General features: G+C 39.3%; 1 long non-coding RNA gene across 1 annotated transcript in view; it reads right to left on the bottom strand.

The window, feature by feature from the left end:
* The window catches only part of LOC108646154, a 30696-nt gene extending 24919 nt beyond the window's left edge, over positions 1-5777 (bottom strand). The window contains exon 1 of the long non-coding RNA XR_001924177.2: positions 5722-5777. This is a non-coding gene — a long non-coding RNA (uncharacterized LOC108646154). The remainder of the gene's footprint in view (positions 1-5721) is intronic.
* Between the last annotated feature and the right edge of the window lie 11205 nt (positions 5778-16982).

Below are 16982 nucleotides of genomic sequence, written 5' to 3'. Positions count from 1 at the left end.
CACCACTTTGTATTGGTCTTTCACGTGGAATTCCAATAAAATTGATTCATGTTTGTGGCTGTAATGTGACAAAATGTGGAAAAGTTCAAGGGGGCCGAATACTTTTGCAAGCCACTGTATAACTGCAATATAAATACCACCCCCTAAGGTTTTCTCACCTTCTATATTACTAATATATATATATATATATATATATATATATATATATATATATATATATATATATATATATATATATATATATATATATATATATATATATATACAGAGGGAGATTGGGACCTCTAAACAACCCAGCTAAGGGACTATAAAGGATGAGGGTCACCCTGTGGTTATAAAACAATTGCAAGTCTACAAATCTCCTAGAGAACATGAAGCAGCCTTATTGCTAATTAACAGCTGTCAAGAAAATCCTGAAAAAAACCTTATTGTTTCCTTTCACAAAACAGTTAATTTCAGCTTTTTTTTATTTTTAACAAATCCCTGAAAGCTTATTATTATTATTATTATTATCATCATCAGGGCACGACTGGGGTTAATAATACAAAACAACATCGAGCTGATTGATTTATCCCAGCAATGAAAAAAAATAACCATGACAACTACATATAATTCATAGGAAAGAAAACGAATGCGCAGAATAACCTAAATAAGAAGCAGGATGCCGGGAGCCTGATTGCAGCAGCATCCAGAGAGCAGGGAACATATGCATTTATGAAAGCAAAGTGATCATTTAGAGTGTTTACGGAACTAAGTGGCAGAATAGCTGTGATTACCTGAAATAAAACAATGTAGTGCGAATGCTTTATTTTCAGCTATGAATTCCATCAGCAGGAGAACTATTGTCCCGTAAACCCTCTGCCCCCCATTTGGTACAGAGTTCTTAAGGCTTGGTATCCATGGCAACCATCAAGAAACTTGGAAGCCGCAGGGGGACAAATCAGCCATAATGCCAAATGCTGCTTCCGTACTGGTGCTACTTTACAGGTCCTTTTTACCCTCATTCTGGGCACTTGAAAGAAAACTACAGGCACAATATAAACTGTTAACTTTCGCTATTATGTATTTCTATTCTAAGATAATTTGCAAATAAGTTTGCATTTTTCCAAAATAAAATATCAAATGCCCTCTGTTTCCTGTTGTCAATGATCCCATAAATAGGAAAGCAGGATGATGACGGCTAGATTTTTTTTTTTTTTTTTTATATTATAACTATTTATGACTAAGCTTTCTATTCAGAAGCAATCATATCCATGTTCCAGTTATTTCATTTAAACCAGTGCCTTGTTGCTATGGTCCTTGGAACTCCAGCAACTTAGAACTCCAAACTGGAACTGTACAGGTAAAGTTAACTTATTTTTGCCAAGGTTTGTCATAACTTAACATTAATAAGGGCTAATTTCACATAGAACTCACAAAAAATGTAGACTAAATAGGATCAAAATGATTTCATGAGCACTTCTGCAAATAGTTTTCATTAGACACATGCCTGGGACCACAGCATGGAATATATATATTTTTAGACATCTTTAAATAGACACTTCAAAATATTGACTATTGCTAAGATATTGTTTATAGTAAGTACTCAGGGTAACTGCAGCATCTCTTGCTATCTGAATATTACATAGACAGTGTATTTAGGCCTTATTTATGCTACAGATAGCCTCTATGCTCTACCTTCTGGTCCAGTGGTGTAATTAGAGATTACTGGTCCCAACACAAAATCATTTTAGAGCCACCTACACCTTGCAAATGTTTCATAAATTTATACTGAAACTGCTTATCAGTCACTGCCCATTGGGCCCCTATACCTCCAGCCCCCAGCAGTCGCAGCTTTTGCTTCAAAAACAGTAGTTCCCAAACTCAAACTGTGGGACTGACCCACCTAGGGCAGCCCCTAGATATTCCTGGTAGCACAACTTAAAGTCAATTAGAGCAAGATTTTATTTAAACACTTATTCAATGTTCTAGATATTTTTAGGACAATGGATGAATAATATAGGGGTATTTTCCTCTGTTTATTATGGACTAAAAGGTGGTCCTGAACAAGTCTGAACACCACTGCTCTCTATGGTACCCCTGGCGGGGTCACAGTGGACAAGCAATCCAACAGTTGTAAATGTCTATGAAGACATATGGGAACCGAATATGCATCAAATTTCCATGACCCATTTCCCAGTCACAGCTTGAAAACACATGTATTCAATTTTATGTTCTTACAAAATAGCATTTTACTGAGCTACATCAGATTGTAAATAAACCAAATTGACTAATCTGACACACGCAGATGCATCACAATCTGAAGTGTGAACAGGGCCTTATGCTCCTCCAGCATCTCCTCATAATATGTAGCCTTCGCCTACTACTGAAACACATTCTTATACAGAGTAGTTTAAAGGCCCCGTGAAGCCCAGCATGGTAATCTGAGATCTTATAACAGCAATTGCCTTACCCTTACTTCTTAGGATACAAACTGTTGGTGCAGTCTTGTAGGCAGTGTACAAAAGGAGATTTATCACATCTATATGTGCATGTGGACACTTTCATATATACATAACTATATATATTTTTTCTTTTCTCCAAATTGTTTAGTGATTCATGGTGACCATGGTTGCCATAGTTGGTAAAGCATAATGTAAAGACAAGCGGGTTTTGATTAGACACAGTACTGAGCTAAAGAATAAAGTTTGCCAAGACTCTCTCCAACCCTCAATCCAAACACCTGAACAGGTTATGTAGCTGTCTTTTATAGGAGCCTGGAACAGAGATATCCATGTGGAACTGGGCAAGGCATAGATTGTCAATATAATTTGCAGACAGTCTTCTAGCTCTAAGTATGCTTGAACCCATCAGTTATACCCAAAAAGACGTAAGATTTGTGAATCATTCTACAAGAGACAGATGCTGGTTTGTCAGCAGTTGGTGCTCTAAGACATATTTTTAGGATTTGTCCATGCGAATGTGCAGTAGCCTGATTTGAAATTCTGACAAAACAAATTTGACTGTTTAGACTATATATTTCTTTTTCTTATTGATAGACACTGTCTACTTTTCTGACAACATCCATGGGGCTCCTAGTACCTGAGGCAGCAACTTAGATACTGATGCTTTTACCTCATTTAAACTCCTACCAGGGCAAAGATGGGACACATATTAAATGTAGAGAGGGCAATTGTGCTCTCTGCACTAAAAGAACTAAAGTTCTGGTTAAAATAGAAAAATTATTCTCTAACAATTACTAGGGCCAGCATGGCAAGAACACCCCGGCCATTGTTGAACAGCAGTTGCTTAAAGCTGCAAAATTACTACTCTGCTTGAACAAAAAATCCACTGTCTCCCCTTAGAGAATACATAAAGAAAATATGTCAAGGTCTGGTTGCCATGGTTTACTTCCAAGGAAACTGCCTACTATAAAATCTTTATCTTGCCTCAACCAGTAACCTCCTCCCGCCCAATAACTCCTCATCCCATATAAAAACACACACATATATATATTCCCCCCCCCCCCCCCCCCCCCCCATACTCAATCTCCTCCTGCCAGTTATCAGTATCCATCCTAAGGTATAATTTACGAAAACCTTTGGAATCATTTACAAGATGTTTTTTCCTATTTGGTGTTGTTAATTATGGCAATGCCCATTAAATTGTAACACCCTAAAAGGGAGGTCAAATGAAATCCTTTTCTTCCACACAACTGATATCAAGTCAAATGATTCTCTTTCTCAGCTGAAGTGACTGAGGGAACTGTGTTGTAGCTGAACTGTAAATCTCACTTTAGAAAGCAGAAAAAATAAGTGGTGCCAGTGGTTCTCAGCCAATTATATTATGTATATTTATTTAACAAATCTATAAGAATAATAGGTACTCCCTTTGTACACTGATGAGGAAAACAGATTCAATGTACTCACATGCCAATACTAGTGAATCCCCTCCGTGGGTACCTCCCAGGGATAATAACGGTAGCATTTCGTTTGGTTCCTACACCTTGTGGGCATTTCCTGGGGATTACCAACACCATAGAGTTAGTATGTAACTTGTTAAACCTTGTACATGAGGGCCTTTAGCCCTGGGTTTACTAAGGTGTTGGCTAACCTTAGGGTTCTAAAATTTTTCTCCAGTACTGAGGCTCCCTTGCCCCAGGCGCTTCAGCATATCCACCCTCACAGTAAGAAGGAAAAGCTATGGATTCTCTTCCCTAGACTATGGAAACTCTAAAAAATCTTTAATGCCCATGGACAATGGAAATTCCTACAGAGCATAAAAGTCAAAAAAGGAGGTTGTCTCTGGCAAACCCAAAGCAGGGCAGTAGCACTGCAATCTCATTGCATTCCAGAGCTTGTGTTACCCAAGTTTTAATGTGCATCTCAGATAATTTATGTCGTCTTAAAGGGCCTATTAAAGAATCTTACCAAACTTGATTTTATATATATCAGAATATTGCCTTTTTACATCTTTTACCTTAAGCCACCATTTTGTGATGGGCTGTGAGCTCCCTCAGAGATCACCTTAAATAATGCAGCTCTAACTGTAACAGAAGTAGTGTGGGAGTAAAAGGCAGAACTTTGCCCATTAATTGGCTGATGGGGCCTAGCATGTATGTGTGCCTTGGCTTGTATGTGTGCACCGTGAATCCTATGATCCCAGGGGGCGGCCCTTATTTCTTAAATGGCAATTTTCTATTTAGGATTACCCAATAGTACATACTACTAAAAAAGTATATTTTTATGGAAATTAATTATTTAGATGAAGCAGGGTTTTACATATGGTCTTATCCAATATACAGTATTTTTATAGAGACCTACATTGTTTGAGAGTATAGTTTTCCTTTATTGCCACTCGGAGCTGGATACTTTTTAACCTTCCATATGCTCCATTTGCTGCTTAGTGGATAATCTCAAAATGGCAGAGCTCCCAGAGGAGAAAAGAGCAGAATTCACATTTGAGAGATTATGAAATAAACCTTTGGCTATTAAAGAGAGGAGTTAATAAAGGCTACAGCGCACACTGGCATTCTGTAGTTGATTTGTTGTGTGTAAGCCGTGTCAGTACAGGAACTAATAAAGGATTCCTGCAGTGACATCATCTGGAGCAACTTTAACCCCCAGGAGCCATGACTTTCCAGATGTTAGTGCTCCGCAGTGGCAGGTGAATGTGAAGAGTCGGCATATCTAAATGTGTTTCTATCCCAGTAGGCATTATATCTACTAAACATAGCCAAGCGCAGGAAGATTATTGCATGTGATATAGGGGCTGAGAGCTGCAATTCACCACCATCTATCTTCTCTGGGTAAAAGTAATGTTTAAGCCTGTTCAACTGCAATTGTTTGCTGAATTCTCTGATTATAAGGCTTTGTGTGATGCCAGTGGCTCCATGGCAACTGCACGTTTCTGGAACACGCGACAGCAACACTGGTGTTATAGTAACTAGTAACATCGATTAAAAAATCGGATCTATAAATACTTGCACTCATTTGCAATGCAGAGGAATGTCCGGCTTTCATTAGCACAATGGTGCTGTTAGGTTTGCTTCCCACCCTCTCCTCTGTGCAAGAATTTTCAAAGGAACCTTCAATTAAACACAGATAATTAGCTTTGTAAGGACACAATTTAAGCAAATGTACGGATTAGCCTTAACTCAAACACTTTCTATGCTAAGGCTTTCGGGATAGACGTTAAAATCAGCACAGGTACATATAATGCAACAGGCCTTCCTCTACTCACGTTTGCACTTCCTGCTAGCACCCTGGAGCCAGTGCCGGGTCTGGGTCTGAATAAAGGGAGGGAGCTACAAATGAATAAGTCAATGGGGGCTATAAACACTGGGCAAATTTGCACCTGGGCAGTAACCCATAGCAACCAGTGATTAGTGGTTAGCTTTTTCCAGCCAGCTGCATGTTGAACACTGCAAACAATTGGTTGCCGTGAGTTATTGCCCAGGTGCAAGTTTGCTCAGTGTTTATAAATGACCCCCACTGTTCCCAGGATCTTCACTTTTTTAAAGATCCTTTAAAAATCTATTTTACTGTGGGGGTTTTTTGCATAACCAGGTATAGGATCTATTATTTGGATTGCTTGGATAAATGATCTTTACACAATTTGGATCTCCATACCGTAAGGCTACTAAAATTATTTAAACATTAAATAAACCCTTTGTTTGCCACCAATATGGATTCATGTCTTCAAGTACAAGGTTCTTTGGAGATTGCCTTTGGAGATGGTAATTTGGAGCTATCTGAATAACAGTTTTCCCAATTTCTCAACACAGGTTATAGTTTAAATGACCATAGAAGAGAAATTGGGAGCTTAAAACACTTTGTAAAAGGGCATTACATACATTAATGCATAAGAAATGTTTATTAATGCTGCTTTGCTGAACTGGAGCTCTAAATTCAATGCCAACCAGAGCACTATCTGCAAGGAGAATGTTGGTACTCTTACTGGGGCAGGGACTAATGTAAATGATTGATCTCTGCAAAATATAAATAAATGATAATACTTAACTATAAATACTTAACTTAAGATATAAAGAAAGGTTTGCAAAATTTGGTTTGTCGTCATCAAATATCTGTATATATCTACACAAATACAGCCATGGCCACTCAGCTCTTTCTTCTGGGACCATGCAGGGCCAGTTGTCAGTGGCAGAATGAAGTATGAATAAAGCAGGGCTGGGCCTAGTAGAGCTAGTGCCCAAGACAATGGACATCCCCCACCCCAGAATGAACAGGAGAATACGTGAAGTGACAAAAAAGCATTCCACCCTGACCCTGAATTAGGGGTATCAGACAGAACAGTTACATGACAATCTCACCCCAGTTTGCGCACTAGGCAGGTGCCTCTTTTGTTTTGACTGTGAATTTTGGCCTTGTGTGAGGTTTTCAGTGATGCAGCACATGTGTGCACTAAGCTGACTATACCTGCACTGACTTGCCACTACAGGAACATTTTATAAGCAATGACACTCACAAAGCAATACAACTGGCCAGTAAGGATTTGGGCAGGCTAATCTAGCTCAGTCAGTATATTCATTTACACACCTGCCTGCTGCACAGTTCTAGCAAACAATACAGAAAGAATGACATGACCAGAAAGCCAGAAATGCATGGGCAGTACCTGCATAAAGCAGTGAGGTTGTACAGTGCAGCACAGTGGGCAACAGAGATGCTAGAAGCCACATTACATAAATCTGTAGGAACAGCATCATTTGCTGTCCATGGTGCTGAAACATGAACCTTCTCAGTCTTCTACATCTGTGCAACTGATAGAATCTTCCTTTTTTTGTTATTTGGTAACAGCGGCAGCGAGTTGGCAGCAGTGTAAGTGTGCTGCTCTCTATTCCCTAGCATTCTGTGGGTGCACACACTCTCATGCATTGGAGTTCATTTTAAAGATATACAGTAGTTGATAGGGGGCTTATGTTGTACACAAAGCTTTTATAGGATTCCAGTTCTAATTTTAACATGGTTTATTGTCAGTATAATGATTTTGTTCTAATCGTGAACCAAAAAAGGCAGAGCTCACTAAATATTCAGTAAAAGGCTCACCATGCACTGATAACTTTTATAAGTCCTTCCTGGAATATTCAAGTGAGCTCTGTCAGGGATTTGGACTGGTTGTGTTTTCAGAGGCATTTAGAAGGACATTATGTATATTGTGCTGCATTCCCTTTAGGTTGATGGCACAAGGGTTGCTTTGCCTCCTGCAGTAAAATTGTGCTCCTCAGGTCTGGACTGGTATTTAAATTAGTCCCTCAAATTTCAAATACACAGAGGCCCAAACAGCCCCCCACCAGCCCACCTAATAGTGACTGTCTGTGGCATCTTACAGCAGCCCCTCTGGCATCTGCCACAATTTACAGATTGCCTGATTGAATCACATAATCATGCAAAAGTGCAAATGAAGGCATTTAGAATCTCAGCTCTACCACTTAAATTACATTTTACAGCTTATTGCTATTAAGCTGAGAGAAGCGGGATGAGGTCAGCTAGAGACAGTGCACCAGAATAATGTTTTCTTTTTTTTTTATAGTGTTACTATATATTGAGAATGTCCTTAATGTTATGCACTCACAGTATGGCCTTCTCTGTTGTCCTATACCTGATATTGTTTCATGCCTGTCAAGAGCACATGTAGGTCTGAGCAAAGCCTGCACATTGAGTAGTGTTTGGCACCCAGCAGGAGGCAGACAGCTCCATGAACCCCATGCACTTTACATTGGCTAATCTTTAGCAAGATGTGGGGTAAAACAATCACACTGAGTAAATACATTTATTCTAGTAAAACTTTACTAGATATACATTTAATGCAATTGCCACACCTACTTCTTCCCAAACTCTGCCCTAGTAGAGTAGATTTATTAAGGTTTTACAGTGAAACAGTATTTCATATCCAATAAGCTCCTGTAATTTAAATATTTTATTGACACTGCCAGTTTGAGTGGGACCACAGGTGGAGGTGAGTGCAAGATCAATAATGTTCATTGTGAGCCATCTTTTAGTGGCAATAACCTGTCCAAGCATTACAACAAGCAGCAGAGATTTGGGGCATCTATATGTTTCCTGTGCAGCTTTCTATGGGCGACAGCAATGATCTTTATTCCCACCCTACATGTACCCTTGCATCACTCATTTGCTCAGTAATTCTGTTTTGGTGGCCGTAAGAAAAACAAAAGTGTTATAAAATATTCAATGCAATGCAACAGAGACATGTGAATTTCCCCAGCCAAGACAAGGCAGAGCAATAGCAGCTGACAGTAATGCATTCTATTAAATTTTGAGTTTGACACTGCAGCAGTAGGAAAATGATTTTTGTAATCCAGTGTCAGTCTTAAGATGAGAAGCTTAAATGGCTGTATTGGGAGATGTGACCTAGCGCTGCTGGGGAGGACTGACAGCTCTCTCGCCTTGTGTTATGATACTCCCTGCTCTCATGTGACTCAGACAATTATTTCGCCATTGAGTGGTTGATAGCTTTTGCATTTAATCAATCATTCTTTAATGCAATGGCAATTAAACACATTGCACCGATTAAAGCAAAAAGCAGCTACAGATTGGATGGGAGGGAAGGGAATTCTGATACCTTCAGAGAACAAAGCACTCATTTCTGATTTTCTGATTCTAGAGTTTCCTCCATCTGTTCCTAGGCCTGGCTGTTCAGATGTGCATATGTAGTTTGTTGCCTAGCAGTCATTGAAATGTTGGTCTTGCAGTCAGGCTTGGACATATAAAATCAACATGGAAGATAATGTATTTGATAATAATGTTGGTACCCCTACCCCAATCATGTTCTTTTAATACCTGCCTTTCTGGAAGGGGAAATACCTTAAAAGTTAGAAATATAACTCCCCATGGTATCACAATGGACTAAATCGGGAAATGACTGAGCAGAATGACTATAATACTCTCTCTATCCTCTCTATTCTTTTTCTTACTTTCCTTCTTTCCAACTATGGTTTCACACTATCTCCCCTCTTTAATCCCCTTCCCCTATTGTTATATCATATTTTGAATTTGTTATATTTTGAAAATCCAGACAGCGCACTAACGAAATTCACTAGCCTATAACCTTTCAAGCAGAGTTTAGAAGGATAATGGTACAGAGGAGCGCTTGGACGCCCCTCAATGACGGGAATCCCATCTCCTGAAATATCAGCTACTCTCTCTTCACGCAATACTACCTCATACTGATGGTTACCTATCTTTCTTTTTGGGCATAATCTGATACATTTATGTTGTGGAATAAAAATGTACTAAATGTGCGCTGTACTGGACTGTTATGCTATAAATTTCAATAAAAAATAAAATTTAAAAAAAAAAAAAGAAATATAACTCCCATTGACTTCTTTAGAATTTTTTTACTTGAATTTTCATACAAATGGAAAACCAATATACAATATTTGCCTTCAAATAACATAAATGATACGAGAAAAATGTCTTGGAATGTTTTAGAAATCAGCAGATTGAGGTTGTCTCCTGTAATCTGTAAACTGGGACATTTCAAATCATTTACTTAACAACAGCACAGATATTTGCACATCACTTTGCACTTAAAGGGTGTATTTAGCACTTATTAACAATCACGCATCATGTAGGCAATGATAAATAACATATGGCATCGATTTGGCTCAAAAGGGATTGTTATGTTTAAAATGTATGCCTCTACTAAAACACCCCATAGATCCTTTAGAGGCAATAGGAGTTTGGTGGTAATATCCTAATGGTCCTTCCACAGAAGTACATAGAGATGTGTGCAGCCAATCACTGCTAAGCCTTCATACAGGGAACGATACACTGCAGTTCCCTAAAAGATTCGCTAAGCTGCTGGCTGCCCACAGCATTTTCTGGTTTCTACAGTGCAAAGTCCTGAGTGCTGCTGGCTCTTCAGAGCTGCCTGGGAAAGCAGCAAGCAGGAATGAAATGTCTGACTGCTGCTAACACAGATACATTTCTTTAAAACAGCACAAAAGATTCCTTAAATTCTTTCAGGTGTATAATGCAATAGGAATGACTTAACACTATAAGGGTCATTTACGAATGCAATGAATATGAAAAGTAAATTTTTTGGAGGCAAACTACCATGCTTTTTACCCACAATGTATCGCTTCAGCCACCAGGGAGAAGCAGTTGTCAAACCTTATCAAGCCTTGGAAGGCCAACCTTTGGTCATCTGTTGTTACAGTTATTGGAAAATATTGATAAACTATTATCCTACTATAGCTCCAGGAGGACCCAGCACTCATGCCAAATCTTACCCTACTCGGCCATTAAAACAGGCCCCCCTTAGCTCATAGCAGGGTTACAGATACACAGAAATATTGGTGTAACACTCAGCCTGCTTTAGTCCTAGGTCTGTAAATCAGCACTTACCCCAAATCTGGCTGGACTTGCATAGCACTTACCAGTGCTGCAGATATACAGAAACACTGGTATAATAGTCACCCTCATATAGTTACAGGTTTACCCAGAGAAGCAAAAAGGCACTTACACTATACTAAATCTTACCCTAACTAGCCCTTTAGGCTTGCCCCCTCATTACAAATAGAGGAAAATATTGGTGTATTGGTCAGTCAACCATAGTCTGAAAAATAGTGTGGACATGAAACACGGTTTCAACTCAACTCTCATACTAATTTGACTTTAAGCAGGGCTTTCATATGCTTATGTCTTGTATTGGATATTGCCTGGACTGCATGTAGCTCTTATGACTGATTTCTTAGTAAAGGGGGACTTGAATAAATAGGTGCAACAAACCAAAAAGTTTGAAACCCTGTGCATCAGATGAATATGAAGCCCCCCTTTCTTTAGATCTCTATACTAATAACAATAATTCTTATTTGTATTACTTGTGGGCTAATCAGTTAGAGCCGTGTAGCCAACGTGTTTGGGTCCAGAGTGCTGCCCATGTGGGTAACAAGCTAAAACATTACATAAAATGCCTTGTTATCAGTTTTAAATAACAGTTTTCTTTCCTGAATACTTTATAATATAAATGAGTTATCTGCATTTTACTAAATGTGACAGACACATCTGGAGACAGGACATTCCCATGTCAACTCAATCTTCATTACCGATTTCTATCTCCTTTCCTTTGCCTTTATCTCTACTGACTCATACTTTCTCCCACTGAATTAATTAAAATGCAAGCAGCTAGGAAGAATCCTCATTGCTGCCTTATATGTACATATACGTATTTTTATTGAAGTAACCAAACGCGCTGTGCTTTCCCCATGTATTCCTCCACTGACTCCCCTGCTGTGTGGAATAGGTTAAATGTAACCCAGCAGAAAGGCACACAGTTGGCTTACTCAGTAACTGCATTCCTATACACACACACAGATGGGAGACCTCCTCCTATATCACCAGCATTGATGGGGATCCTCACATTGCTACTGCAGTGGTGATCCCGCCCCTTTAGCTAGATATTTGTGTGGGCGCAGGGATGGCACTCTGACATTAATAACATCTCCTCTGGGCAGCCAGAGAGGTAGACTTCCACCTACGCAACACGTCCCAAGGGAAACCCACGCTGAAAAAGAAAACAGGCTGTATTTCAAAGCCAAGGGATTCCAGTCCAATCAAAACTCAGAGGGAGAGAAAGAGAGAGATAGAGTATTAGTGTGAGTAATCTCCATGAGCCTGTCCGAGACTCCAGAAAAATGAGGAAAACAAGAGCCTTCCTCTCCATACTGTGTATGGGAACTCTGATTTGACCCTTTCCTGGCTGTAGGAGAGGCCCTGCTATCCTTCCCCTCCACTAAGGCTTCCCCTTCACCCTACAGCTGTTGCCTGCAGATGTGCACAGAGGCTGGGCATGGGTGCTGCTGCTGGAGAAGGGTGCTGCAGATGGGGATGGGTGCTGCTACTGGGGATGGGTGCTGCTGGGGATGGGTGCTGCTACTGGGGATGGGTGCTGCTGCCTCACTTGCCTTTGCAATATGCTCTGTCTCTGCTGTACTCATGCACTGTGCGGCACACAAGCGTTACTATCAATTACCAGTTCTAATTAGCTCTCTTCTCTTTGCTTGTTTTGAAATCTTCCTGTATCATTTGAAAAATGAATTCCCAACTTCTGTAATAAACAGATCAATGGTAATGCTAGTGTGTTTGCAGTTGTGCTGTTCATCAGTATCACACAGAGCATGATTCTATGTGTAAATATCCCCCCCATTTCTTTTCAGCATTTACAACTTGAAACATTTTGCATTTGCTTTAAAGGGAACATTTTGTGTAAAAACCATTATTGTGCCGATAAATTGTACTCATCTAAATATAGAAGGAATGTGCTTTAAAAAGTTGTGTTTTAGGCTGATTTATTGAAAATTTCTTCAAAATCCCTACTAGTCCCGCACATCTGTTCCACTTCCTGCTTGCTCCTTTTCCAGGCTGTGCAGGGGGGGGCGGCAGCATTTAGCCCACTGTACTGCAGCTGCAGCTAGGCTGACCTGATAGGGAACTGAAGTATGTGCTTTTGGCAGGAACCACTAGGACACGCCCACCCCTCATTTGGAACACGGACAGGGACCTGAGAGTATCTAAAGGAAGCTCCAATAAAGGGACCATTTTTACAGATAGTATCAATTTTTGTACCAAAGTGAAACCAGCACCGTATATTATTCATAATTGCCTACAGGATTAGTCGTTTAATTAATACCATCAAATGTTTGTGGTTTTCCCTGCAGCACAATTTGTTATTATCTGATGTCAGTGGTATGCAGGTGGAAGAAAAGTCTAGGTAACTACAGTCTGACAGTTTATACAGGGACAGCTACTGTGGCTGGAGGAGATAAAATAAGAAATGGGTGGAGCAAGTTGCTAAATGTTCTAACAAACTACAACCATTTTTAAACTTTAGCATTAGCAAGACAAAAAAAAATACTTCAAATCCTTACTATAGTTAATATAAACAGAGCTGCTGTGTAGCTATGGGGAAGCCATTCAGAGGAGAAAAGGCACAGGTTACTTGGTAACACGTAACAGATAAACCTCCATTAAATTCTATAGAGCGTATTTATTATCTGCTATGTAACCTGAGCCTTTTCTCCTTTTTCCAGCTTGAATGGCTGCCCCCATGGCTACACAGCAGCCCAGTTATATAAACTATAGTAGTGTTTCTGTAGCAAACACACAACTTTTACCAGTGCAGGGCAACAGTGCATTATATTTTAATTACTTTTTAAAACACTTTAATTTTTTGGTGTTACTGTTCCTTTATGCTGGCCATACACATTTGTAAAAAGATCTTTTTGTAATCGTAGCACCAAGCTTATCTTGAAATGATCAAAACAACGATTTGTCCATCAACAACCATTTCAAGGGATAGCGTCTAGCTGATGCTAGGAAAACTACCTGCTTGGTCCCACAAACAGCTGGACAATGGGCAAATTTCATTGCTAACAATAACATTTTCAAACTTGCCTGACTGATTTTTAATGATAAATCAATAGATTTGTTGGATCGCTCTGGTTCTTAGTGAGAGAAAAATCGTGTATGGCCAGCTTTAGCCGGTGCCTGAGTGGAACTGGTTCTAGTTTCTGGTCACCGTGATTAAAGGCTATCCCTAGCTACTGTATATCTATTTAAAGATATTAATACATATTGTGTGATTGTTCCCTGTCAAGCCTGTATATGGTGCCATCATTTTAGAGCCCATCTCTAAACTCTATCAAGGAGATTGCTAATAAACCCTGCTATGTTCTCTTGGCTGCCCATATGAAGCAGCAGAAGAATAACAGCTGGGATAGAAACTTAAACTCAGATCCATACACAAATTTTAAAAACTCATTGAAATGAACAATGTGAAGCTATTAATTACATTAACAACAATGGGAAATTTGCAAGTTAATGTTTTTTTTACCAGTAAAAACAATCTCATTTGAGCGCATACACTGCACACACTCTTGTGCCTCTTTTAGACACACTCAGCCCCATTATAAATGCATTCTGTTTGAACTATGTATTATTTGTGCTCATGTCACAAACAAGACTCAATGGAAATTAATTTCAAATGAGCTAAAATAAGAGAAATCAATAATAATAAGCATTTTCCCTTGTGAACTAAATGTGATGCTTGTGACATCTAGTGGGCTGAAAGGAAATGTTCCTCTGAGTGTTTGCTGGGCCGAGAGGCTGCTAGCACCTTCCCACTACACTTATATTAGTTAGTGATTTCTCAAGTGTAAAGTTATCGAGTGTAAGCAATATTATCAATAGGACACACCTTAATCTCCCGTATTTATAACAAGGGGACATAGGCAAGTTTGCTGTAAAGCACTTATTTTGTAAATAATCTTTCTTATCCAAAACCTATTCTTTCCTATTCAGTACGGATAAACTGAATCCATAAGCTTCATAACTGGGGAGGGCCAAGGTTGGCCATGGCACACCTTCCAACTGTCCTGATTTTCCCAGGACAGTCCCAATTTTAACAGCTCAGCCCATAGTCCCAGATTCTTACTGAAAAGTCCCTCATTTCTCTTTGATCTCCTGCACTGAATGCTAAAAAAACATGCACTGTCTCTCAAACTAAATTAAATAAGTAGGCTTTTGGCAGAGAGCCCAGAAAAGTTAACAAGCCACACCTGCACTGAGATACAATTGTAACAAATAAGCTAAACAGGTCTCTTGGGGAAACTGAGACTTGCAGCTTAAAAGGCGAAAAAAAAAAACACATAAAACAAGACCCCAAAACACCCAGAAATGTGTTCAATCATTAAATAACCTGCCAAATTTAGTTAAATGGGAGTGATATCTAGGTGGCATGGTGGTGAAAATGGACGTGGTCAAAAAATGTTGTGCCGCTACGTGCACCATTTCTTTTTTTTTCCCCTCTTTCCACTTTTCAATGTTGGGAGGTATGGCTGTGGCCACTCTGCACAGACTGCTAGTGAGAACATCTTCTGCTGTCTATGATCTCAATACAATTTGCAAGATTTGGTTGAATCATTAGGGGCAACCAATTTAAGTCACCACATTTAGAAGCACTTCCCAAATAAAAGTGTTACATTTTTGTTCATAAATTAGTTTATTTTTAAAGTCACATTTAAAGATGTAAATATGTTAATTAGGTTTCAAATTAAGTTTGGTGTTCAGCCAAAATGTTTCTGGAGAATTCAGTATTCAGTAGGGAGACAGTGTGCCTAAGCTCCTTGGAAACATGGAAGTCACTAATGTTCTGGAATTCTTTTTGCATATTTATATCTGAACACCCAGTAACCCAAAGGGTGCCTAGAGGCAGTGTTGTGACCTATAACTTTGAAAGGCAGAGAATCCTGTGTTTTTTGGGCCAATCGTCCCCATGCTGAAATGGTGAGACTGAGGTAGGCCCAAGCTCCCCTGCTAATAAAGGGTATTCTTTCCTATAAAAGACAGGTGCAAGGTGCCCAACTAAAATGGATTTATTCCAGTAATGCTCTATAGTAGTGCAGGGGTGAGAACCAGTGTTAAGGCATAGCCTAAGTGATTGTAATACACTATGTTATCTAGCAATGTAGGCATGGGGGGCTACAGGGGGCACAGTTATTGCAGCAGGACCCAAGGAGCAGAAGGAACAAAGAATTGACAATCTAAATACAAAATTCAAGTGCCTAAAACACAATCCTTGATTTAAAGGTGCAGCATGACCACAATTTTTACCTGGTTAGTAGTTAGGTTGCAATATGAAAAGAAAAAAACAGGATGGTGGAAAAGCTTTTGAAGACTGTAAAACACATTCTTAAATGTATTAACTGTTACTTAAAATCAATCAATTTCGACTTCCATAGAATTTATTTTTTAATATTACTATTTATTTTTGTGTACTTTTATGGGGATGTTGGGATATTACACCAGTGCCAGCATCACTAATTCTGGGGGGAAACAAAAATACATAAAGTGTTATGTAAACTGGGCAAAACTATAAGTTCCATGCAGGATGCTGCCACTTTGTGGAGCAATTTGACTAAATTAGAAAACTTGGCTTGTTAAAAGGCCACACGGCCTGAAACGTTGCTGCTGTTTGCCCCTGAAACTTGCAATAAAGGCATTTTAATTTAAAATACAAGAGGTGCTGTTCTGGATTGTTTGTACCTAAATTAGTAAACTGGGCAGCAAACTGGAAAATGAGGTTCAATGAGGTTGAAAAATGCAAAGTTATGCACTTTGGTAGAGATAATAGAAAAGCAAGTTATACGCAAAATGGTAGTGTGTCAGAGAATCTGGGGATTTGTGTAGATAACAAGTTGTCTAATTCCAGGCAGTGTCATTCAGTGGCTACTAAAGCAAATAAAGTGCTGTCTTGTATAAAAAAGGGCATTGACTCAAGGGATGAGAACATAATTTTGCCCCTTTATAGGTCCCTGGTAAGGCCTCACCTTGAGTATGCAGTGCAGTTTTGGGCTCCAGTCCTTAAGAAGGATATTAATGAGCTGGAGAGAGTGCAGAGACTGCAACTAAACTGGTTAAGGGGATGGAAGAGTTAAACTATGAGGTGAGACTGTTGAGGTTGGG

This window comes from Xenopus tropicalis, chromosome 3, assembly GCF_000004195.4.
Source record: "Xenopus tropicalis strain Nigerian chromosome 3, UCB_Xtro_10.0, whole genome shotgun sequence".
In the NCBI taxonomy this organism is placed as follows: domain Eukaryota; kingdom Metazoa; phylum Chordata; class Amphibia; order Anura; family Pipidae; genus Xenopus; species Xenopus tropicalis.
The sequence above is the reverse complement of the archived record's forward strand: the minus strand, read 5'-3'. Positions and strand labels throughout refer to the sequence as shown.